The 25,124-nt window shown below is 42.7% G+C and overlaps 1 protein-coding gene and 1 long non-coding RNA gene across 4 annotated transcripts in view; one reads left to right on the forward strand and one right to left on the reverse strand.

Moving 5' to 3' along the window:
* ITPR1 (inositol 1,4,5-trisphosphate receptor type 1) overlaps positions 1-25,124 on the reverse strand; it is a 324,295-nt gene that overhangs the window by 239,756 nt on the left and 59,415 nt on the right. The gene's annotated exons all lie outside the window — the stretch shown is intronic.
* Positions 11,072-18,348, forward strand: LOC145520779 (uncharacterized). The gene is made up of 5 exons (XR_014064819.1): positions 11,072-11,578; positions 12,335-12,437; positions 13,393-13,803; positions 16,169-16,621; positions 18,139-18,348. It is a non-coding gene; the product is annotated as an uncharacterized LOC145520779 (long non-coding RNA).

A 25,124-nucleotide genomic window follows, 5' to 3' on the forward strand; every position in this document is an offset into this window, starting at 1 on the left:
TTATCTTGACCTTTCTCCAAGGAATGTGTCTACCGTCATTAACTTTATATGCCCAGAATACCAACCTTCACACCATAATCTCCACACTACAATTTTCCAACAGCCACAGACTATCATTTTACACAGGCAACATATAAACATTCACATATAGTTGACAAATGCCAGGAAAGTGTTCTCAATTTAGAAGCCAAAAATTGAAGCTATTTCAATCCTTCTCAAAAAAACACAAAACAGGAAGGTCGGTAGAGAAAGCGTTCTTTCTGAGCTCCAGCTTGTCAACCTTCAAAAAGCCCATCTGCACGTTCCCCCAGCAAGGCCACCCGTAAGACCAAGGCTGGCTTCTCCTTAGAACCACAGAATCCTTTAAGACCTCAGAAATCCTGGATGCCAATCCCAATCTATGAGGGAGCATGACGAGTGGCCAGAAACTGGGGCCATGATGTCCAAAAGCCTGCTTTACATAGATAAACTGAGGTATGCAATGGGACTGTGCTCAGCAGTGGAAAAAAAAAAAAGACCAGACTTTTGATAGAACCACAACATGAATGAATCTTAAGATAGGTGTGGTGCATGAAAAGAAGCTGGACAAGAGTACATGATGTATGATGTCATTTAAATATAAAATTCTTGGAAATGCACACTGATCTACAATGATGAAGCCGAGTTCCCTCAGGTAGGAGTCAGGGTAGGGTAAAGGAGGAGGGAATAGGGATTAAAAAGGGGCAGGATGAGAGTTTTAGGGGTGGTTAATATCTTCATTTAGTGATGGTTTCATGGGTATATACATGTGTCCAAAAATTATCAAATTATACATTTTTTAAATGTGAAGTTTATTTTCTGCTCATTATACCTCAATAAAGCAATTTAAAACAACAGTAACACAAAAACTATATCCACCAGCTCACAATAGTGCATACTGACATGCCAATCTGACACTGTCAAGCCCAAGATCAATTCAAGGCAGAGGATATCTGACTCATGTCAGTGCCAGGGAAGTAGCACCACGGCCCTGAGGGCTTGCAACTATAAAAAAAAGTTGTATTGTAAAATACTCTTTTGTACTGCCAACACTGTCTAGGTGGGTGAGTGCTTCACAATTATTTTCATTCAGTAATTTTCATTTCCGTTTCATTTTCAACTTGCAACTGAAAATTTTCATTACTTTTCTTGACCCCAGAAGTATGGCATCACAACTCCAACAGCCTTCAGCAACCACTCAAGAATTTTAAGAAGGTGAGGATCACAGGAAAAGAAGCCATGTTAGTGAACTGTGGAGTGCTTCCCCCCGCCCACAAAAAAACTGTCAGTTTCTGACCACTTTGCCACCTGAGAATACTCATTAAAACTGGCCGGATCTTCTGAATTTTCCCCCAAAGCAAGAATTTTGTGTTTTTATGTAAAGCATGCAATTTTTTTTCAGGGTGAACCAACTAATTCATTTTTTTCCTTTCCTAAAATTTTATTGAAGTATAGCTGATTTACAATGTTGTGTTAATTTCTACTGTACAACAAAGTGATTCAGGTATATGTGTGTGTGTGTATATATATATATACACATATTACTTTTCATATTCTTTTCCATTATGGTTTATCATAGGATATTGAATATAGTCCCTGTGCTACACAGTAGGATCTTATTGCTTATCCACTCTATATGTAATAGTTGGCATCTACGAAGCCCAAACTCAATTTTTAAAACATCATGCAGGTTAAACAAAAACTAGTGAGAGCAGGAGTCAGCCCATAGGTTGCTGCTTTGCAAATGTGGACAGAGAGGTTGTGAACACAGACTTTGGGTTCAGCACCAGCTCTAAATCCTCCTTGCTCTGGGACTTCAGGTGACTTACTCGACCTAAAGGCCCATATCCCCACCTGTAAAATGGGGCTAATCATCAAGGATCCACATCTGAGGGATGCAGTCAAGATGAAATGTTTACACCTAGAAAATTCCCCATACACATCACCAGTATTATTCTTCAAATGAGAGCACACCTCACTTCAACAGACTTCTCCAAAAATAGATTTTTCCTTCGTACTGAAGCTGTAGTTGACATACGGCTTGGAGTGATCTTAAGAACACTGGTGAAAGCAAACAGGCTTCAACAGGCCAGAGGAACAGTCAAAACAAACCTCATCACACCTCAACACGGATTCAGGTGTAAAGCTGTGTGTGTTGGGGAACAAACCCTAATTCACTAAGTAAGATACCAGCAATATAGGGATATGAGTTGAATGCATCAGCATTACATAACACCGAAACAGGTGGTTGGGGGAGAAACTCATCACTAATGATTCTGTGCACTAATTAGATGACACCTGAATACTACCTTTAGTTTTGGAAGCCACTCTGTAGGAGAAATAGTGAAAGAGATACAGCCAGAGAGGATACCAGGACACTCGCTTACTTGACAATGTTTCCAGAGGAAAGTGAGGTTCCGGGAAGTTAAGGACCTTATGTGAGATCACTCCTGAACTGAGACACTTCAAATCCAGAGCCGGACTGTAGATATTCTTTTGGAAAACTTCATTTGGACAAAGTTAAAACTATTTCTTTATTAAGACATGACAGAGCCTTCACTCTACCCCCATGTTTTGTGAACATCTTGAAAGGTAGACCAGAATCGTGTTTCCTAAAACTTTTCCACTTTTATTTTTTTTAATCCTCTGGTCCAGCTGAGTTTTCCTGCAACATATCCACAGAACCAAGTAGGGAGAAAACCTCCCTGCTGCCCTCAAGAATCACACGACCTTTTTAAGAGGATTTAACATCCATAGGAAGTGTGCAGAATAAGGGCCATGACAGGCGGTAGTCGAAAGAGTTTGCTTCCCTGCAACCAGGGGTGAGAAGAAAGGGACACCCCTGAACCGGGAAGAGAATTTAAGCTTAGCGCGCCTTGCTCTCCAGGTCTGTGCACAGTCATGCAGACCTAGGAGAGGTGCTGAAAGGTGCACTAATAAAAAGATTCCCAATGTTCACTGGCTAAGACATGGAGGCAACCCAAGTGTACATCAGGAGAGGAATGGAAAAAGAAGATGTGGTACATATATACAATGAAATATTACTCAGCCATTAGAAAGAATGAAATAATGCCATTTGCAGCAACATGGATGAACATAGAGAGGGTCATGTTGAGTGAAGTCAGTCAGAGAAGGAGAAATATCATATGACATCCCTTATATGCAGGATCTAAAAAGAAATGATACAAATGAGCTTGCTTACAAAACAAAACAGACTCACAGACTTAGACAACGAACTTACATTTGCAGGCGGGAAGGATGAGGGGAAGGGTTAGTTAGAGTTTGGGATAGATACGTACATGGTGCTATATCTAAAATGGATAACTGACAAGGTCCTACTATATAGCAGAGGGAACTCTGCTCAGTGTTATGTGGCAGCCTGGATGGGAGGGGAGTTTGGGTGAGAATGGATACATGTATGTATGTATGTATGCATATATATATATATATGGCTGAGTTGCTTTGTTGTTCACTTGAAACTATTACAGCATTGCTAATCGGTTATACTCCAATATAAACTACAAAGTTTAAAAATAAATAAAAGTGATTTTTTATGTAAATAAAAGTAAAAGAAGATTCAGTGGGAATCAGTCACAGAAACACATGACCGGTGAGCTCCAAGATGGTTTATGGAGACTGTGCTTTCAATCTGAAAGTCAACTAACACCATCAGCCTCCCAGTGCGTGGGTCTCTGCAGATGTTTGCAAAACCAAACACAGGGATTAACACAAGGGAGATGACCACTGTGACTCTGTGTACTTTGGAGTCTAACCACACAGCAAGGGATGGCCTGCTGAGCAAGGAGGAGCAGCCTGCAATGAGCACAGTTAGGCAGGATCCCACATCACAACACATCAGAACCCCCAGGTAAAAATCAATCATGAATTGACCTCTAGCCAAACCCGGTTATGGACCTGAATACAGCTTGGTCTCAACGTCTGCCACTTTCCCTGTGCTCCTCAGTACCTAGAACCGCTCCTTGGTCCATCCCGCAGAACTCAAATGCCCCCTTTCCTTGGTGATGCCAGCCGGAAGTCATCTCGCCAAGCTGGAAATCCCATGACACACCTGCCCACTCTCTCTCACAACACTTCTCAGGTACAACCCTGGATTATTGCCTCACTGATCTACCGCACTGTGAGCTCCACAGGGGTCAGTGACATCTCATCACCTACACAACCCCCACTCCCCACCCCAGAAAACCCTGCTCACTGCTCCGACTTAAGAACGCATCTGCTGAACCAATAGTAGTTTCACTTAAGAGCATTATCCTAACCCAAAGTCGCCAGCTGGTGGACTTCAGGCCAAATCCGGCTCACGGACCACGTTCTCTCTGGCTGGCTCAGTGTTTCAAACACTCCTATTAATTGCCACAATTTTAAAAGAAGGCAACTTCACATAAAAATCCTCCTCTCCAGCTTTTTATTAAAAGACAAACAAAAACAAGAATTGGCAACAGGGGTTCCTATTTCTGCATGGCAACAAGTGGATGGAGGTAAGTGAGAAAACCCCTTCAGACAGGCCACACTCCTACTTCCTCATCTGCCCTCATCCCCTCTGAGCTCATTTACTCACATATTGCTCTACAGGCATCACTCAGGCTTACTAAATATAATAAAGTGCAAACCCCTGATGACACATCAGCACACTGAGAATACCAGCCTCTAAAAGTTACATGCTTTTCACTGACCCAGAGAAACACTGTGAAGTCAAGTTGCTTTAATGTGAATTTCAACCACATTCCCATTTCCCCACAGAGTGACTTCTGTCTTGTCCTGTGTAATAAGCATGGAGTAGTTGCTGTGTATAAACACTGACAAGGTACATAAATGAAAGGCGACTGTGGAAAGAACCAGCAGCTAATGAGGAGTTCTGATCATAAGAAGCTAAAACTGTAAGGAGGAGAGAGATTTCCACTTTTCAAAATTAAAAGGATTCTAGCAAAGAGGCAGTCATTTAACCCACAGAACCTAAAACCGGAAAGGCGACACTTCACACCTTCATTAGGGTAACAGCCTGCTTTGGAGAATTGAAAACCCACCTGTGACCAGTGACTAAACTCCCCTGAACATAAACAAACCCCGTGTTCCACCTCTGCCACCTATAAAAACGAGATCAGCAGAGTACAAACACCACTTAACATGAATAAGGGAGTATCATTTCACTTGACTACTAAGTCTGAGATTTGTAATCAAAGATGATGACATATAGGACAGTTAAAAACATTATTAAAAGCAATACTTTAAAAGCAGGAATGAAAACTCACACAGAGATTTTATCTATTTGTTTATGAACTTGGTTTTCAACCACAAAGGTAGACTCTTCACAAGAAACACTGTTCTCATCTCTCGGCTTATAAAGGAGTTTTACTGTAGAGACTTACCTACACGCAAGATACAGATACCAGTGCCAATTTAAGTGATTAAACTGGCATGCTAGCAAGGCTCTCATAAGCAGGGGATCTGGATTTAATTTCTGGTTTCAATGTAATCACTGGGGTGTGGGGATGGCAGGGCAGGGTGTGCTTAAGCAAATTCCAAAGAAAAACACACACTGACCATTGATGAAACGAGGGTCATACCTGCCCTTCTATTTCAAAAGAACGTTTTGCCCCAGACGTGTTTCTAAAATTCTCCCAAAGATCACCAATGACCTAGAGGATAAAGTCAACTGACTTTTCAGATCTCATCCTCCCCAGTCTAGGCATCATCTGACACCTTCCCTCATCCTCCCCGGAAGTGTTTACTCCCTTGCCGTTTCCAAGCCCCCTCTCTGAGTCTCACTGGTCCTCTTTACTACCACCCACTTCTTCCCTCTTAAAAACATTTCTAAGTTGAGGCCCCTGCTTCCCACATATGCTGGCCCCAAATAACTAATACACACCCGGTACTATGTGAAACATCTCACATACAGTATCTACTTTAAGAAAATCACACAACCCTCTTTTTAGCTAGACTGCATTATTATCACTAGCCTCATTTTTTCAGAAGAGGAAACTGAGGCTTAGCAACTGGCTCAAGCTATACATCAAGTAACCATAAGAGCAGGGGAGGGGTCTATCAACCAGGTCTAAATTCAGAGCCCAAATACAACCTCTCTGTACATTAAGCCTCCTCACCTAGACAATACCGTGTATAAGCTCAGTTTTCAATTTAATTTCTGCAGCAGAGACTGTTTGCTGTTACTCAGTAACCACTCTCCCTTCTTCTCACTAACAGAATGCTTTACAAACACACAAAGCCACACCCAGACATTTCCCAGTCTCCCAGTGAGATGGTTCCGGGGAGGGGTGTTTGGCTGAGGGTTTTAAACAAAGTTCAATTAGCGGGTAGGTGCATCCTTTTGCCCTTTCCTATCTCCTATTTCCTGGAATGTCAATGTGATGGCCGGAGCAAGAGTAGCCATCTTATGATAAAGTGATAATCTTGAGGACAGGCACACACAAGGGATGGGAAAGTAAAAAGACACAAGTGGCCTGGTTCTCATTAACCACATGACTACCCACATCAGACCTGGAACATCTTTATCTGGACTTCATTTACCTGAAATAAAGATGAACCCCTACTCAGTTTGGGGGAGAAGGGATACATGTATATGTATTGCTGAGTCCCTTTGCTGTTCACCTAAAACTATTACAACATTGCTAATTAGCTATATCCCAATACAAAATAAAAAGTTAAAAAAAAAAAAAAGATGAGCCCCTACCTTGGACTGGATCCCTGAGAAGGAGACACTGGGATAAGGATTCATATACAAATGATTTATTAAGGAAATGCTCCGAAAATAAACCCATAATGAAGTGGGGGATGCAAGATGGGAAAGAGAGAAAAGCATCCGAGAGGACTCTTAAGCCCAGTTCTACAGAGGATGACTTCACCCAGATCCTATGAGGAACACTGGGATATGAACAATACCTCCTGTTTTCCTGTCTTGAGGCTGGGTTGCTAGATCTTCATTCTTCTGTATCGCTGGTGAGAGTGGGAAACCGCAGCGACTCTGAGAGACTCTGAGCTCTCCATGTCTTATAGCAAAGTGGCTCCTGCAGCCTTAAGGCAGTTCTCCCATGATAAATTGGGGGCTTGAGTGGTACGAGGCAAATGCCCACAAAACTGAGGAGGAATCCATGGGGACCCCAGGGGACGCAGGCCAAGCACTGCCAGCCGCCACCACAGCATCCATCTGTGACTTGTACTTCTGCTCTGTAACAGCCAGAACTAATCCTGAGCGATGCAGAGTCTTGGCTGAAGACATCCACACTTTCATCTCCAGCTCAAACAGCTTTCCTGAACTTCAGACCAGAATGCATGTGCCTGGTATTTTTCTCCACCTTTGCTCCCACCTCATCTGGCTCCTTCAAGGATATGGGCAGCTGACATCGGCCTCGTGGCCACGGTGACATAAACCAGTGTGAGAGACCACTCCCTGCCCCTCTCACCACCCGAAATCTGTTTCTCCTCCTCACCGTCTGCCTTCATTCACGGCACCACCACCTTCTCCTGGTCAATCAGGAAAGACTACTTAAATGATTTCAACATCTCTCTCCCCCCCTCACATCTCCCAAAGCCAGTAAGGAGGTCTCAGTGCCTCTAACTTCCCCCTTTGGACACCCCACCTTCAGGGCTTTTTCTGCCTTGGTTTTCAGTCCCATCTTCTGCACAGGGACTCTCCTGGTAGCCTCTATAGCTCCACTCTCCACCGCACCCCACAGCATGACCTTCTGAAACACTTGCTGACCATAGCTCTCTCTACCAGCAATTTTCAGAGACCAAGAGCAAATATATGAATGCCTGAAACCAGCACCCACAGTGTTGGGGCCTCAAGCCACATTTCCAGTTTCACCTCCCACCTCATCCTGTGCATCTTCAATAACACATCTCACACATGCTGTTGCTCTGGGCTCCCCTGGTATAATTTTTAAATTAATTTAGAGCTGATTTACAATGCTGTGTTAGTTTCTGCTGTACAGCAAAGTGAATCAAGTTATACATATATCCACTCTTTTTTAGATTCTACTCCCATATAGGTCACAATGAGTATTAAGTAGAGTTCCCTGTGCTATACAGCAGGTCCTTATTAGTTATCTATTTTATATACAGTAGTGTATATATGTCAATCCCAAGCTCCCAATTTATCCCTCCCCATACTTCTGAAATATTACACAAGCCTGTTCATATAAACACAAAAGTGTGTTTATTTTCTCATGCCTTATAATAGAACTACAATAAAATCGTCGCCCTTTCTCTCCTACAGTATTCTCTGCGCCTGAATGGAAGGAAGCATGGCCATCGTACTCACTTTTATATTCCCCCAAGGGAGTAGCATCAGAACTTTAAACGGAATTATTCTATTTATGATGCTGAATCCAATTGAAGGGTATTAGACAAAAAAATTTGTCATCACTCGCCTCACTGCTGTGTTCACTTCTTTCTAATCTCAGCCCTTAGATCAAGTATTAAATGTAAGCCAGACTCTGCCACTGGCTCGGGTCACTTACCCGGACTCGCACATTCCTTCTCTGAAAATGGAGGGAGGAGCCAAATGACGTAAAGCTTGAAAGTGAAGAGTTACCTTATTTCAGCCTCCCATTTATAAATAAGAGCAACACTTACTCAGAGAAGGGAAATGATATGTCTCAGTTCACAAACATGCAAACAAAATCCACCTGCCGAGGGTAAGGCTAAAGCATCAATGACATACACTGTCAGATGGGTACCAAGTACCAGAGCAAGGGTCACAAGAGTCGAGGTCTCCTGGCTTTGAGCAAGCTCTCACCCCAGTTCACACAGCATGTCCTACGCTATCAGACCATGGGTCACTTTCCAACGATGACACCAGAGAAGCCAGTGGTTCACAGCAGGCACAGCTAAGCCCGTTCCCCCTCTTCCAACAATGTGATTCATTTCCAGGGGGAACCAGCCCCCAGACACACCAGAGTCCAGTGCATGGGTGGCGCTCACTCAGTCCTTTTGATCTGAAGAAGGGCCTCTGGTCAAAGCGGGGATGGTCTACCCTGGTCACAGGGCTAGGAGCCCAGACCTCTGAGTGGGCAGGATTTAACCAGCTGCAGAAAATGGGCGGAGATATCTTCCTTCCCCAGGTCCAGCTGAGACCAGCCTGCAAATCCAGAGCTGCACGCCACCGTTAGGACACCATTAAGGAAAAGCCTGCCTGAGCCTGGGGCCAAGCCACCAGGAAGCAGAAACAAACCATGGGGAAAGCAGTGAGTATAATCCCTGAAGACACAGCATCATTTCAGCTCCTGGGCTCCAGCTGTTTTACATCAGCCAACAAATCCCTATACAAGTGGGACTTTCGGTTGTCCTGACCCTAAAGGATCATGATTCATATAAAGGCCACGAACGGAAAGCAAGAGTCACCATTTCTCTTAAATCGCCAGAAACGCATCTCACTGTAGACGGAAGGCTTTATGTTTTATAAGTAGTGAGCAAAATTTGATGCAAACACTTAAAAATACAATGAATACCAATGCGTTGAGACGAAAATACAAAATGCATAACAGAGACCAATGATGATTAAATATGTACCCTAAAGACAGGACAGTCAACCTAAGTACACAGACTGACTCCTATACCTGATCGTCATTCCCAGGTACGACAGATAGGCATCAGCCATGTTTACATAAGAATGATACAGTCCCCTGACCTCAACTCAAATTTTGTCATTATTACACAAAGACATGATCCTCACTGTGTTCTGTTTTTAGCTGAAAACTCTTTAGAGCCCCAGCTCTGAATTAACCTACTGAAGGAGGGATCAAGGGTAAGAGATCAAAAGCAGGAAAACCAATTCTCAAAGCATGTAACATAAAAGAAGTTCTAAACCCTAACTGCAATGCCTTTTCAATTTGCATCTTTAAAAAGTCTGATTATGTAACAGAGTTATGTCAGATCTATTAAACTGACACTGTTCCAAATGAGGACTTTAAAAACTCAAGTCGAAAGAACCATTATTTAAATAACTACCTCACCACCAAACCCAAGGAGAAGGCACTGGCAACCCACTCCAGTATTCTTGCCTGGAAAATCCCATGGATGGAGGAGCCTGGTAGGCTGCAGTCCATGGGGTCGCTAAGAGTCGGACAGGACTGAGCGACTTCACTTTCACTTTTCACTTTCCTGCACTGGAGAAGGAAATGGCAACCCACTCCAGTGTTCTTGCCTGGAGAATCCCAGGGACGGGGGAGCCCGGTGGGCTGCCGTCTATGGGGTCGCACACAGTCGGACACGACTGAAGCGACTTAGCAGCAGCAGCAGCACCAAACCCAAGCCAGAGTAAGTGCTGTTAAGTTTCTGTTATTCCATCATAAGCTTTTCTTAAAAAAAAAAAAAAAATTAAATGTTCAGGTTGAATGAAAAGCTCTTCCAAACACTACCATCAAAAGCAAAACCAATTCAAGGCAAAGATCTGCTGATTTGAACACAGTCAAGTCACTTGAGGAAAATAATTAGGTTTTCCTGCCACTCATTCTTTTTCTTCTTTACACTTTTTAGAAAGAATAAAAAAAAAAAAACCCTCCTGAATCAAAATACATGGAGAGTCAACTGATCGATGTGGTGATGTTGGCGGAGGAAAAAAAAAACAAAAACATATGGAGATGACCAAAGTCACAAGAAAGAGACACTCTTCTTGCTTCACAGTCTTAAAACAGCAAGGGCAGATTCAGTGGTGAAAAGCCAGAAAAACCATGACCCCATTCTCCACTTTCTCTTCTCTCATTCATTCACAAATGTTGATTCAACATCTCCTTTAGGCCAGACACTGTTCTAGGTACTAGAGACACAGTGATGACCACGACAGATAAGGTCTCTCTTCTCACAGCTTAAATTTTAGAGAGGGAAAAGAGTGAACAAGTCAGAAAACAATGGAAAACATAGTATTAGGACTAATAACTGCTATGAAGAAGAATAAAGCATGGAGAGAGATGAAGCAGCTAAAGGGATCAAGGTCATCAGACAGGAAGGTCAGAGTAGGGCTCTCTCATAGATGTCATAGTGACATCTACGCATGAGGGAAGGGAGGGTGTGAGTCCTGGAGGACAGAGGAGAGAGATCAAATTCCAGGCAGGACAAAGGCTGTGGGGCAGAAACTAGCTCACTGCGTGCACAGAAATGTAAAGCAGCCAGTATGGTTAGAGCTGAGTGAGCCAGGGAGCTGCACGTAGGCAGGAGCTGAATCCTATCAAATAGCAGTTCTCAGTCCTGGTTACACGTGCAGATATTCTGGTCCAGCTCTTCTGTGATGCTTCCCAGGCACTAAGGGGTTTTTTGTTGTCCTTTTTTGATTTCTCCTGGCTAGCTTATCGTGCAGCCAGGCAAGGCTGAGAACCTGGCTTGATGGAGCATCCTGTAGGATTCTATTTTAAGTGAGCTGAGAAGCCGGGTGAGCAGGGGCAATACTTGACCCCAAAGAGTTTTCTAAGGACCACTCCAGCCCATGCGCAGGTGGAGAGGACGGCAGGGGGCACGGCTCGGAAGAAAGAGAGCTACTGGAAGACCAAAGCAGTCATTCCAGACTGTACCATTCGAACTTCAAGGACTGGTGAGTCACCTGGGATCCCCTTCAATGCAGAGTATGACCCAGCGGGCCTGCAGAGGGGCCGAAATAGTTATTACTGAAGAGGTCCTGGTAAATGCCAAGGTCGCTGGCTCTGCACATCATCTCCAACCACAAGGATCCAGACCAGTGCTTTTCAAACTGTGGGTCATAACTGAAACTTGGTCATGAAATCAAATCAGTGGGTCTCAATTAGCTTATTTTTCATGAAAGATAAGAAAAGGAATTATCAGGGTACACGGCAAACAGTAAATTTAAGTGCTATGATGTGAACTTTTTGTTCCAGTCAGACATACAGACATATATGAATATGTTTCCTAGGTTACAAGAGAAAATGTATTTCTTGCTACTAACATCCGTGGAAAAGTCTGAGAAACACCAGTGCAAGTAACAGATGACGGAAGCTGTAGGCTAGGTGGTGGGAAGCAGGCAGGAATGGAATATGAGTGACAGCAGAGCAAGGTCTCAGCTGCTAAGATGTGATGTGGGAGGGACAGAGAGGAATCAGGCAGTGTGAGGATGTGGTCTGAGCAAAAAGAGTCACCAATACACGGAGCTGGGGAAGACCAGGGTTTGCAGGAAGAACCTGCTGTTTGAGACAGATTCAAAGTTTAAGATGCTTCTGAGAGCCAATCAAATAGAAGAGACACTAAGAACGTTGGAGGTATATATTCAGCCCTTGGGAGGCACATGGGGGCTGGAGAAACATTTTGCTAGTGGTCAGCCTATTTAACCTTGCAGGACTGTGCGAGATCATTGAGAGAATGAACACGGGGAGAGAAGAGACGAGGGCCAAGAACAAAGGCCTGGACCAGACTAAGATGATGAGAGGGAGACCCAGAAGGTATAGCCAGGCAAACAATTCCCACTGATTCTTTATTTTTTTTTTCCATAAGAGGTTGGATGAGGCATCTAGCTATACTTTCCCACGCAGATCTCTTGAACAGCAGTCATCAGTGAATAATAGCTGGTGAATAGGGTATGTGCAAAGCCAGGTGAAAAAAGGACTTCATTATTGCTCTGAATAGAGATTTAAAAACCCACTGTAGGGACTTCCCTGGTGGTTCAGTGGTGAAGACTCCATGGCTCCAATGCAGGGGGTGTGGGTTCAATCCCCGGGCAGGGAACTAAGATCCGACATGCTACGCAAGATGGCCAAAACAGAAAGAAAAACCCATTGTAATATTAAAATACACACTCAATCATAGACTTAAGAAAGATACACACTTATGTAAGAAAACGCAGATAAAAAAAATCTGCACCATCCGATAAGAGCTAGGGTCAGGAAGGGAATAAATAGGAGACAAGCCTTTGCATCAATATCTTAGTCGTTTATGGAGCAACTGTAGTTATCTATTCCATATAGGATGGAAAGCTCTTAAATGATTCTGCTGGCAGTCAGGGCTAGGGATCACTGGATGGGGATGCTCAACAGGAGATATCAGACTGAATCAAATGTCTTGGAGGGCTTTGATATATGACTGATTTCATATCAAGGGGAAAAAAAGTCAATACAGAACATGCCTGGCAGCTGAGGTATGCTTAGAGAGCTTCTCCCTACACAGCTTCTATTTTGGATCCCAGCAGGCTATTTAACAGAGTTAGATGAGAGGTGTTAAAAACCTCTGCAGCTCGAAACTGTCTTCAAGAAGACTCCAGGCAGCTTGATGTGCAGGCTTCAGTGACAAAGATTAGATACTAAGCTACTAATTAAGAATACCTGCCCTTTTATTGAGTCCTTTCCCAACTAAGGCAGTTTCTCTTTCAATACCCTTCCCTTTGGCTCCCTTTTTTCTCAGATTTATCCCAGGAGAAACTTGGCCACAATGAGATACAACTCAATTAATCCGGAAAGGAAAGGAAGCAGAGTCAAGATGCACTGGTCTCCGCACCGCTTACTCAAATCAAAGACTGGCGAACCAGTAGCTTCAGCATCACCTGTGTTCTTGTTGGAAGTGCAGGATCGGAGCTTCCCTGGTGGCTCAGTGGTAAAGAATAAGCCTGCCAATGTAGGAGACGTGGGCTCCATCACTGGTCCGGAAAGATCCCACATGCCATAGAGCAACTAAGCCCATGTGCCCCAACTGTTGACTCTCTGCTCCAGAGCATGCATGCCGCAACTACTGAAGCCCGCATGCCCTAGAGTCCGTGCTCTGCAAAAAGACAAGCCACCGCAGTGACCCGACCCATTGGAAAAGCCTGTGATGCTGGTAAAGACTGAGGGCAGGAGGAGAAGGGGGCGACAGAGATGGTTACATGGCATCACAGACTCAAAGGACATGAGTTTGAGGAAACTCCAGGAGATAGTGTAGGACAGGGAAGCCTGGCGTGCTGCAGTCCATGGGGTTGCAAAGAGTCGGACACAACTAAACGACAGAACAACAATTGCAATGAAAGACCTATGCACCACAATTAGAGAAAGTGCACAACTATTAAGGAAGACCCAGCACAGTCAAAAATAAATAAATAACAAAACAAGTGTCCGATCAAAGAAAAGCCCAGAATTCATCCGTATGGAGGGTGAGGGATACCTGTGTGCCTCTAACTTGTCTGGGTAGGTGAGCAATACTCTGACCGAGGTCAGGTCAGTTTTAACTCTGGTGTTTAACATTCAGAGGCTTCCCTTATTGTTTCCCTCCTTCTGGCTTTTTGTCCCAATAAAGGTCTAGATGGCACGTATGTATGTGCTTCTCCACTAGCCTTCTGGGATGCCCTGGGCTGTGAGTATCCCTTCCTTTCCCACATGCCCCCCAAATTAACTGCAGGCTAAGGCAGAAGAGGAGCCTGGCTTTCTGCAGCAAACATGAAAAAATGCTGCACCAACAGGTTCTTGAAAATGAAAGTGAGCTCAGTTCGGGGAATTTTGCTGCTTCTCCCACTAAGGGGCAGCCTCCGCATTCTAGGAGGTTAAAAAAAAATTTTTTCTTCCTTTGCCCCCTCCCTCCAAACTCTTAATGAATTCGGCTTCCTTCTACTTAAAAAAACAAAAAACCCTCAGTAACAAAAATCAAGGGTTCTTTTGCCAAAGAGCAAAGGATTAAGCTTACAGCAACCTTACTTCCCCTCCTCCCCTCTCTCCAGCCTCACCTTTTATCAGAAACACTATAGCTATCATTCAGAGGACTAGGGGTCCACAAACTTCCTTTTTAGGCTAAAACACAAAACAAACTTAAGCTCCAAGAACCAAGCCACACCTTCTCATCTCTCTAAAAGTTAGGTTAATTACTTTTAAAAACAATGCTACTTAGAAACAAGAGAAAGATGTGTTGTCAGAAGGAAGGTGTTGGGGTAGGGAGTGCTAAGAACGTGACTTCATACACCACAAATGTGGTAAGAGTGAGTTTTCCTTTAAATAACATGAAAAGAGGTACTTAGAGACTATTAAGCCACAAGCTCTATTAAAACCTGGGATGTGGCACTCTCGGGTGAGCAAAGTTATCTATTCCTTAAAAGGGATAGGAAAAAGCCCCAAAAGCGCTGGAAGAAAGCAGAACAGGAAATAACAATTGAGGGAAAGGTCATCTAGATGACAAGATAGTGGGGAAAACAAGAAGGGCATGCCCATCCCAGGCTCTGGACAAAGCTAAAAAGCCAGGACCTTTCCGGAGTTCCACTTTCAAAGGGAAGTTTACGCTGCACTATATACATTACGTGCAAACATCTCACTAGTGAGGGATGTATCACCACCAGCCCTGTATACACTGAGGATTCTTAAGGACACGCCAACCTTGCATCTGCCCCAGCTCTGAACGGAGACCCCAGAGCGGCAGGCAAGCTCTGCTTCCCAGCTCTGAACTAGACGCAAGTGGGAAATGGTCCTGGAAACTGGTGAAACAGCCCTTTCCAGGAACGAAGAAGCCCACAGCTTTACCAAATAAGGCAAGTGAAAGCGAAAAGCCAAGGAAGTGCAGGCTAAAGCTGTATCTTTCCTCAGACTAGCCAGTTAGATGACAGAAAAGTGAGGATCCGATCCTAAAGCACGGACTGCAAATGCAGAGAGAAAATGTGAAGAAACCACAGAGGGAAGAATCCTGTGCCAAGGAGAGGCCCGTAAATGCACTGATCCCAGCCAGCCCCTGCCACTTTCACAAGTTTCCAACTTGCTGAGCGGCTGAACATTCTCTTATGATTATGAAACTAGTAATTCAAACCAAACAAGTCTTTGGTGTAATTCAAATCCTAACTTTTTGTCCTACGTCATATGTGAACAGCTTTATGCAAAATTTGACATAATTAGACATTATTGTAGATAAGGTTATCCAGCGAATTTTCTTTTTTTTCCCCCCAGTGAAAATATTTATGAGACTACCTGTGTTTAAACATTTATTTAACTGCATTTTCTTTGCTTCCAAAGAAGTTCCAAATCCAATTTCCTGTCTTAGCACATCTCTTTTGTAGGAGAAATGGCTTAATTTTTATAAAATCTTTTCTTTCCTCCCCTATGCCATGAGTCTTTTATATGCCAAAGATGAATTTTAAATAAATATTGGAGACAGAGTTTGCTCAAATAAGGGCTGGGGGTAAAAACAATTCTCCTTAGGGTTGTGATTTATACTTTGTCACCATCTTCTGCAGCTTTTCAGGTGACCAGCCCAAAGTTCGTGGATGGACTTCTTAACAGTGGAGGAGGCAGCCACCCTAAAGCATGCACATCATGGGGAGAAGGAGGACATTCCATAAATTTTTCCAGAATGTCTAGTATTGCTTTCTCTTTCCTTGAGTCCTTTACGTTTCTGAAAGCTCATCATCTCACTTAAAAATCCAACAGATGGTAAGGAACTTTCACAGTCATGAAAAGGTTAAGAGACTCAGAGAAAATGCCATATCTAATCTAGTCCCTTGAAATCCAGAATGTGAGTCCTCTGTGGTCACTTCCTTCTAATGCAACCTGACCAATCACTTATCAACTTGGATCTTTTTTTTTTTTCCTTGAAGTTTGGAGATGATAACACAAATCACCATGCTACCGGGTGGCGGGGGCAGAAACGGACTGGGACTGACATATACACACTACTATATATAAAACAGGTAACTAATAAGGATGTACTGTATAGGACAGGGAACTCGACTCAATACTCTATAATGGCCTATATGAGAAAAGAATCTAAAAAAAAAAAGAGTGGATATATGTGTATGTATTACTGATTTACTTTGCTATATACCTGAAACTAATACAACATTGTAACTCAACTATATTTCAATTAAAAATTTAAAAACAAAAGCAAAAAACGGTGCTATAGAGAGGCACCCAAGTCTCCATCCATCTCTAAAGGCACCTCTGCTGGCAGGTGGGATATGGAGTTGGCAAGTAGCCATTCTCCACAGCACCCAGAGAAGTGGGTCATCTTGGCTCCCCCTGGAAATACTCAGACTGTGGCAGTGGGCGGGGGTGGGGGACGAGGGGGGAGTAGAGAATTGTGCTAAAGATGGGGCAGGAACAGCCTTGAGGCATTAAAATAACCAGCTGTTCCTTTGGCTCGCTCCAACTTTTCTGGATCTGAAAGCTTGCATATTTGCTAGGGAGAGAGGGAATTTGCCTTCTTGATAAAACATCAGAAGTGTATTTCCTCTGTGTGCAAAGCTTGATTTCTGATGCTGGTTTGAGAACACTGGCAAACACACTCCTTCGGGATATGACTCGGCTCAGCAAGAGCGCACTGGAGTCTGTAAGCCTCGCACGTGGCAGAGCTTAAGCAACGGCATCATCTACATCTGTAACTCCACTGAAACTAACACAACACTGTAAATCAGCTGTAGTCCAATAAAAATTAAAAAAAGAAACAGTGTCAGCATTAGGAAATGTGGTGAAGATCAGAAAAGGCATTAACAACCCTGGTCTTGATTACGCTAACCTGTCGTCTGTTTATTTCCATTTCTCTTTAAGTCCTTAAAAAAACTCAAAAAGTCTTCAAGACTCAAATATTAAATTATTTCTTTTTGGCAATCAAAAAAAAAAAAAAAAGCCTGCCTGTCTAAATTATTTTCAGCTTCCCTAACAGTTTATGTGGGCAAGATGACATTTCAGGTCCACAGGGAAAACTGCAGGTCCCTCCAACACCAGAAAAAAACCTCAGAATGACCTAGCAAAACTGGTTGTAGGGCACAATTTCTGACCTATACTAGTCAGTCATAACCAGGGCAGTGAACAACATGGTTCCCCCTACAGTCATTTTTGCATCACAAATGGTTTCTGAGCATTTGGTTATTTTCAGCCCTTCATACAGTGGAGTCTGCACAAAGCAAAAATAGATGTTTGCTTCATAAAAAGTCTTGTAATGGGGTGGGTGTTGCCTGTTGTCCTAGACTCATTTAATACTGAGGAGGGATGGTTCCCAATATAGACTACCACAACCAAGCTAAATTTTCCTAAAAGCGGTTTATATAGAATACATCAAGCAATCTAAAATTACGTAAAAATTACCGACATATACAACACCAGTCTGGGAACAACAAAGAAGGCTTTCCTCAGAGTTTTGAGTCTCCCACTGGACTAACCTTGGGACCTGAGCACAGAGTGTCACTGGAGATGTGTTTCATCCATACAGGTGGCCCCTTGGACAGGAATCTCATGACCTCTCCGGAGCTCAGGAAGGACTGTCAGTTGACATTCCTTCTCCCACCTTGCTGATGCTGCCTCAACAAAAACACTGCAAGATGACTGGGCTATCAGAACAGATCTGGGTCGCTTCTACACGTTTCTTAGGGGAATTACTTTGAATTTTTACCAGTACCTGAAACAAGGAGTATTTGAAGTTTCTGAAATGTTTCAGTTTGGTCTGTGGGGGAGAGGGAACTGGTTTATATTCCAGGATCAACACATTTAAATCTTAAGGGTTACAGAGTCCAGAGGTACAGAGTTTAATGAACTGCTCTGGCATTTAACATACTGCTTAGTATTTAGAGAAACAATAAATATTTGCTGGACAAGGTGGGAACCTTCATTCCTCTTGCTTGATGTTTCCCTCTGTAGGGAATCTTCCCAAGGGTGACACTAGTAGCCTCTCTCAGTCCCCCTTGATTTCTCGTCTTGGCAGGAGGAAGTCCCACTCAGGGATGAGAGGGCTGGGAGAAGCTGAGCATGCTCAGTTCAGCCCCTGTGGCTTGTCCACAGAGAGAATCTGTTCTTATCAGTTCAGTCAGCGAAACTCTGTCTCTGCAAGGGGCTGGGGATAAAGACAGTTGTGGGGGATTATTAACAAGTCAGTGGGATAGAAAGGTCAAAGCCACCTCCTTCACTCACCACATCAGTGAGCTGTAGAACCCCAGAGCAGGGAGCTCTCCATTCTCTCATCTATAACCTCCCTGTGGCACTCAGTCTCACAGCCACAAACATCAGATTAGATAACTAGGCTTAGTAGTTTTTATAAAGAAAAATGTGGGGAACTTGTGAGGTTTTCTTGTTCTGACTTCCCTTTGAAAGGATGACATGGGTCCTAAGGAACAACTGGATGAGTAAATTTGAAAACCACTTCTCTGAACCATCAACCAACCTACTTCTATTCAACTGACTTGAACCTTAACCCTTCCTCTTCACTTAACACTTATTATCATTAAGATTCTCCATCAGGAGGTCTTGCAACATATCATATGGCTTTAAAAAAAAAAAAAAAAAGGCTTGATTCGACATTCCAAATGCGGTTATACCTAATTACCCAATCCAGACAAAATATTCTTGTAATCTGCAGAAGGTAGAAGGTACTTCAAACACAAAGCAATGAAGGCAAATAATTCCATTTTAAGGTCTATGTCAAACCTCATTTCATATAACACTGGAAAGAATCCACCATACCTTCTGAGAATGCCACTTTTCAATTCTGTATCATCAAAATAAAACTCAAGCTCAATGTCACTGTCTAAAGGTAACTTTCCTACAGAAAGGAACTCAGATCAGTAATAGACTTTCTGTTAAAGGGAAAACACCAAAAAAGGGTGTACTCAGTCAGTGACTGACCAGTATTTCCTCTCTCTAAGCACCTCCAAGCCAACACCCAACCACCCCACAACCATTCATCCTGAAAGGAGGAAAGTTCTCCATGAAGACCGCTCTGGTCAAGTTACAGGATCTACATGATCTAATAGATGCTAACCTATTATTCTAAACATTAAAGCTATATAATATGTAATGTTTATTTTATATAATACATAAAACAAGTATTTAGAAATATTTATTGATATTAACAAGGTATTATATGAAAAAAGAGTATTAATAGAGCTCAACAAATGCCCAGTAGCACTATTATTAAGTGCTTTACAATGTTATATGTATTATGTAAGGACTTCACAACATCATCTCATTTCATCCTCAGAGGGACACATCTTTTAGAAAAAACCAAGGCTGGGAGAGGATAAGTAACCTTCTCAATATTACACAGCTGATTCTATTGAGCTAGAAATCAAACCCAGGCAATCTGAACCCTGGCAAGCACTTCATGGGCTTCCCTGGTGGCTCAGACGGTAAAAAGAATCTGCCTGCCATGTGGGAGACCTGGGTTCGATCACTTGGTTGGGAAGATCCCCTGGAGGAAGGCATGGCACCCACTCCAGTATTCCTGCCTGAAGAATCCCATGGACAGAGGAGCCTGGCAGGCTATAGTCCTTGGAGTCAAAAAGAGTCAGACACGACTGAGTGACTAACCACAGGACAGTCATTTCCTAGTCATTGCACAAATGGAGCTTCTTAGTATCAAAATGTTCAGGTCCTATAGCCATGGAATAATATAAAATTGGGTAGAACCAAATGAAATACTTCCATAGGTCAAAACTGGCAGTGTTACATGAGTCAAATTTTTGTTACAGTCAGAAGTATAGAAGCCTCAAAATTACAAAGTGAAGTCACTCAGTCGTGTCCAACTTTGCGACTCCATGGATTGCAGCCTAAGAGGCTCTTCTGTCCATGTGATTTTCCAGGCAAGAATACTGGAGTGGGTTGCCATTTCCTTCTCCAGGAGATCTTCCCGACCCAGGGATCGAACCCATGTCTCCCGCATTGTAGGCAGACGCTTTACCATCTGAGCCACCAGGGAAGTCTACAAGCAAAACTATAAGCAAAACAAAAGATACCTTGACCCCTTGAGTCCTATCCTCTCAATGACAATGTCAAGTTCACTGTCATCTACCTCATTTGGTCCATCTCTACATAGATCAGTAATAACGACTCCATGCTTACACAAGAAAAATGTAAACGGCACTCCTCCCAAAAAAGTCTACAATAAGAAAAACCTTTTGAGATGTGGTCATTTTCTATTTCTTCTGCTGTTCCTTAGAAATACTACATATTTCATTACGGTCTTCAGGAGGGGCCATATGGTCAAATCTCACATACAGATGTTGACAGGAAGGTTACTGAACACAGACATCCTTAAAGAAGCGGGATTCAAACGTCAGTCACTCCACAGCTGAGCCCACCACAGAATGCTGAACCACTGGGCTACGTTAAGTACCAAGGTCCTTTCTCATTATAAAGATATTGCAAGTTCTGCAATTCTAAGTGTCAAAGGAATCTGGAATAACAACAGCATTAATGCCCCAGATTTCTAATTTGAACATGGAGGCCAACACACAATGGAAGGAAATTAATCAAGAAGGTCGAACAGAAAATCTCCCTACGATTTTCTGTACGCTTCAATACTTTCGCTCAAAAGATGAGAAAATCACTCTTAAAAAGATTCCAGCGAGAATCTGTTTTCTATACAATCTTCTGCAATTAAGTTTTTACCCTCATATCAAACAACTTAAAAAAAGAAACACGCCTACACAAAAGCTCAATTTATTCACTTAAAACCTTTAAAAAGTCCGATAGTGTCAAGCATGATAGCAATCTGAGAGTAATAATTTTTCTCCTTCTGCTTGTTATAAACAAACTATGAGCCGGAAGTGAAAGGGCTGATATTCCAAAATGTGTACGGAATGTGTGGTTTCACTGGCTTTGGCTATTGGAAGAGGTTCAGGTAATAATGCTATTCTGCTTCAAGACTTTCTGCACCAGGATGTGCTAACTTATGTACTAATATAAGATTGAGATGAGGAGCAGAAAAAGAAACCCGTGTGGCTTCTATCCAAATGCACACATATAGAGCACCCCAATATAGATATCCCCAGGGTTCTTCCAATTTACTTTATAACATTTGTCACACTTGTAATTACAGTCTGTGCTGCTATAATGTGATAGTTGGTGAATTCAAGAAATCTGGTTTTCTCCAAAACGAGGCTATAGTTTTTTTTCAATGAAAATGCATTAGAAAGGACTTGCAATCATAAAGTTGTTTTTCTGGATGAATTTCAACAGCAAAGGTATTTTTGTAGTTACAATGGACCTATTTATAACTACAAGCTGAAAAAAAAAAAATCAATTGATCCAAACTAACAAAAACCCAACTACTTACATTGGAGGAGCTCTTCAGTGACTCAGAAGAGCCTCTAAATATCTCCAAGTTTCTAGATTCTTGCTATTCAGCGTCATCCACCTACTGCCAGCCTCAGCACCCTTGGGGAGTCTGCTGAAAATGCAGGACCTTAGCCCTCACTCTCAACACACAGAACCTGCATTTTTAACAAGACACCTAGGTGACTGCCTTGCACAGTACATTTCAAGTAGCGGAGCCATACAATACCCCACTAAATCACAGAAGCTTGCATTATTAAGTCAAAAATCTCAGGTCCAAGCAGCAACCTGCCATTCAAACAGTGCAGCTGTTGAGAGGGCTGTATGGCTCATCCTGTACACAGGTCCTTATTTCAATAATACTGTAATCAGTACGGGGCTGCATAATGCAAAGCTTATTTCCTAATAAAACAACCTTGCTCTATGTAACTGTCATCATGGGAGACAGAACCACAGTAGGGGAAATTCCTGTGCTTGTTCTACAACTGACTCGTTTGTTAGACTACAAACTCTTTGAGGGGAAAGACGATCCTTTTTTTCTTATATAGCACAATCTCAGGGCCCCGCCCAGGAGATTGAGCAGGTAGTAGGTGCACAATAAGTGTCTGATTAGTGAACAAGTAAGTGGAATGGTTCCTCATCAAGCTATTTCTGAATTTCAGTTGAAGTTCTGCTGACCTCTCCACCAAGTTACTTCCCTGGCTCTGGGGCTCCCAGTCTTTTCCTCCTTCCAATGATGGGTTAGAACAAGAAGCTACTCTGAGATTAGTTTCAAGTCTGATGTCTTAAGGCCCACATTCCTCTAGAGTGACATTTTCATTTCAATATTAGCCTCATTCTTAAGCCACCTTCCAATAAAGGCAACAATTACAGATCATAGCATCCTATAGTTGACAGTTTCCATTGCTGTTATCTGTTCCAGCATCAGTCCCTCCAATGTCAGAGACTATATACCACATTTACTTCTTCTCAGAAACAGTCTCTGTTTCTATGTTGGGAATCAGCCTGCCTCCTCACTGAACGCTGTTTTTTTTTTTTTTTCTTCCTTCTTCCAAGCACTTGCCTTCCACCAATCCTCCTCTCACCCCTGCCTTCACTTCCTGTCATCACTTCTCACCAAGTCCTCTGTGAACCGCCCACACATTCTCAATGCTGGGCTTCCCTTCCGAGACCCACAGAACCTGGGGGCAGAACCTAGGAATCTACTTTAAGTATTAACAAGGTATTTCTTCTGCACCCACATGTCTGGAGCCCGCTGTTCAAAGACCAATTTGGGTGCTCTCTACTCTAAGGATTCTGATTGTCCAACAGTTCCTATCTCTGCCTGTCAGTTCCTACTATGAGCTCAAAGCACTTAGACTTGAGAATTCAGCTTTATATCACCTTGGAAGGCTGGCTAATTATTGCCTATTACAATTCTGTTCAATCATAATGATGAAAAGAAACAATAAAAACATTCTGTCTTATCAGCCTCTTTCACAGTCAACGGTACTCAAAAAGGGCTTCCCTGGTGGCTCAGTAGTAAAGAATCTGCCTGCCAATGCAGGAGATGTGGGTTCAATCCCTGGATTGGGAAGATTTCTTGGAGAAGGAAATGGCAACTCACTCCAGTATTCTTTCCCGAAAAATTCTTATGGAGAGAGGAATCTGACAAGCTACAGTCAATGGGGTTGCTAAGAGTTGGACATATAAACGACTAAACAACAAAAACATTTTTAAAATGTCAATCACTACTCCACTACCCCTAACATACAAACACTAACACCACTCTCCTCCAACACAGGGTCACTGCTAGTCATTAATACCAACTATTTCACAGGAAGAAAACACACCAATGGACAACCAACCCACAGTCATGTGTTTCAACACTCACTCATCCATGCCAAAAATGAAGCAGGACTGGGGAGACAATTTATCAACAAGTTCCCTGAAGGAAATGATACTTTTAGCACAATTTTTGCTTTTTTAAGCAATATTTTATCTTCTAAGCATGCTACCACAGCACTAGAATCTAACTGACTTATTCTTGTTTTCTCTATATGAATCTTATCATGTATGGAGGAAGCCAAGAAAAGGTAATAGATAAATTCCATTCAAATCGTCTCTCTGATTTTCCTCTATCCCATTAAAAGATGAGGTTGAACCCTTGTATTTGGGCTCCTATAATAGGCTTTCTTTAATCCCAGCAGTAATCTGAGTCTGTGATCTTTTATTTGAATATCTTCACCAAGAGGAGATATTCTTGCAGATAGGAAATATGGTTGGTTTGTTTTCTTAAGAGAGTCTTTTTATTGAAGTATAAAACACAGAAAAGCACACAAGTCGTAAGCAGATGAGCTGAATTTTCACAAAGTGAACATGCTGTGTAAGCAGTGCCCAAACTGAGAAACTAACAACAGTGTTTGCAGTCATCGTTCAGTCTTTCGCAACTGACAGACCCCTGGTTACCTATCCAAAGACCCCAGGAGCCTACAGACCATGTTTAAATATCAGTGTCTCTAACAGACTAGTAAGACGGAAAGAGACTTCTCAAAGCCATGAGAAGGCGTGAACAGGCAAAGATCATGTTCCAACCCTATGACATGATCACTACAATGATTCACTGGAAGCTCTCTTCCACAGCATGGAAGACCATTTAAGGTAGAAGCGCTCAGCTCAGCGAGCATGTGCACATCCTTTAGAATCAACTGAGCGCTTCCATCAGAATAACTTCATCACAAACCCAGCTAGGGGCAAACAAAGCTACTACACATAATTCTAATCCCAGAGCCCCTCTAGGATAGGATGGCAGCTGGAAGTGCCAGGAATATCCCAAACAACCTGGGAAGAAAAGCTCATTGGTTTTGACAGTTTGATATATTTTATAAAGAGAGTAAGAGGAGATTCCATTATGTAATTCAAAGACTTGTCAAACTACCATCTCCCATGCAGAGGAATTTCTGACTTTGTTTTCTGTTTTAAAACCCATTTTCAGCATTCACTGTGCAAATGAGGCGTTGCACCCACATTACAACAGGGAATGTGATTGCAGCTAATAAAGAGCAGCTAAAACTCACTTAGGAAGGGTGATTTGGGGCCAAGAGGACAGAGGCAAACAATTCCCACCAATTCTTGAATTTTTTTTTTCTGTAAGGGGTTGGATGAGGTATT

This window comes from Giraffa tippelskirchi, chromosome 9, assembly GCF_054371585.1.
Source record: "Giraffa tippelskirchi isolate mGirTip1 chromosome 9, T2T-mGirTip1v1.2.pri, whole genome shotgun sequence".
Lineage (NCBI taxonomy): Eukaryota > Metazoa > Chordata > Mammalia > Artiodactyla > Giraffidae > Giraffa > Giraffa tippelskirchi.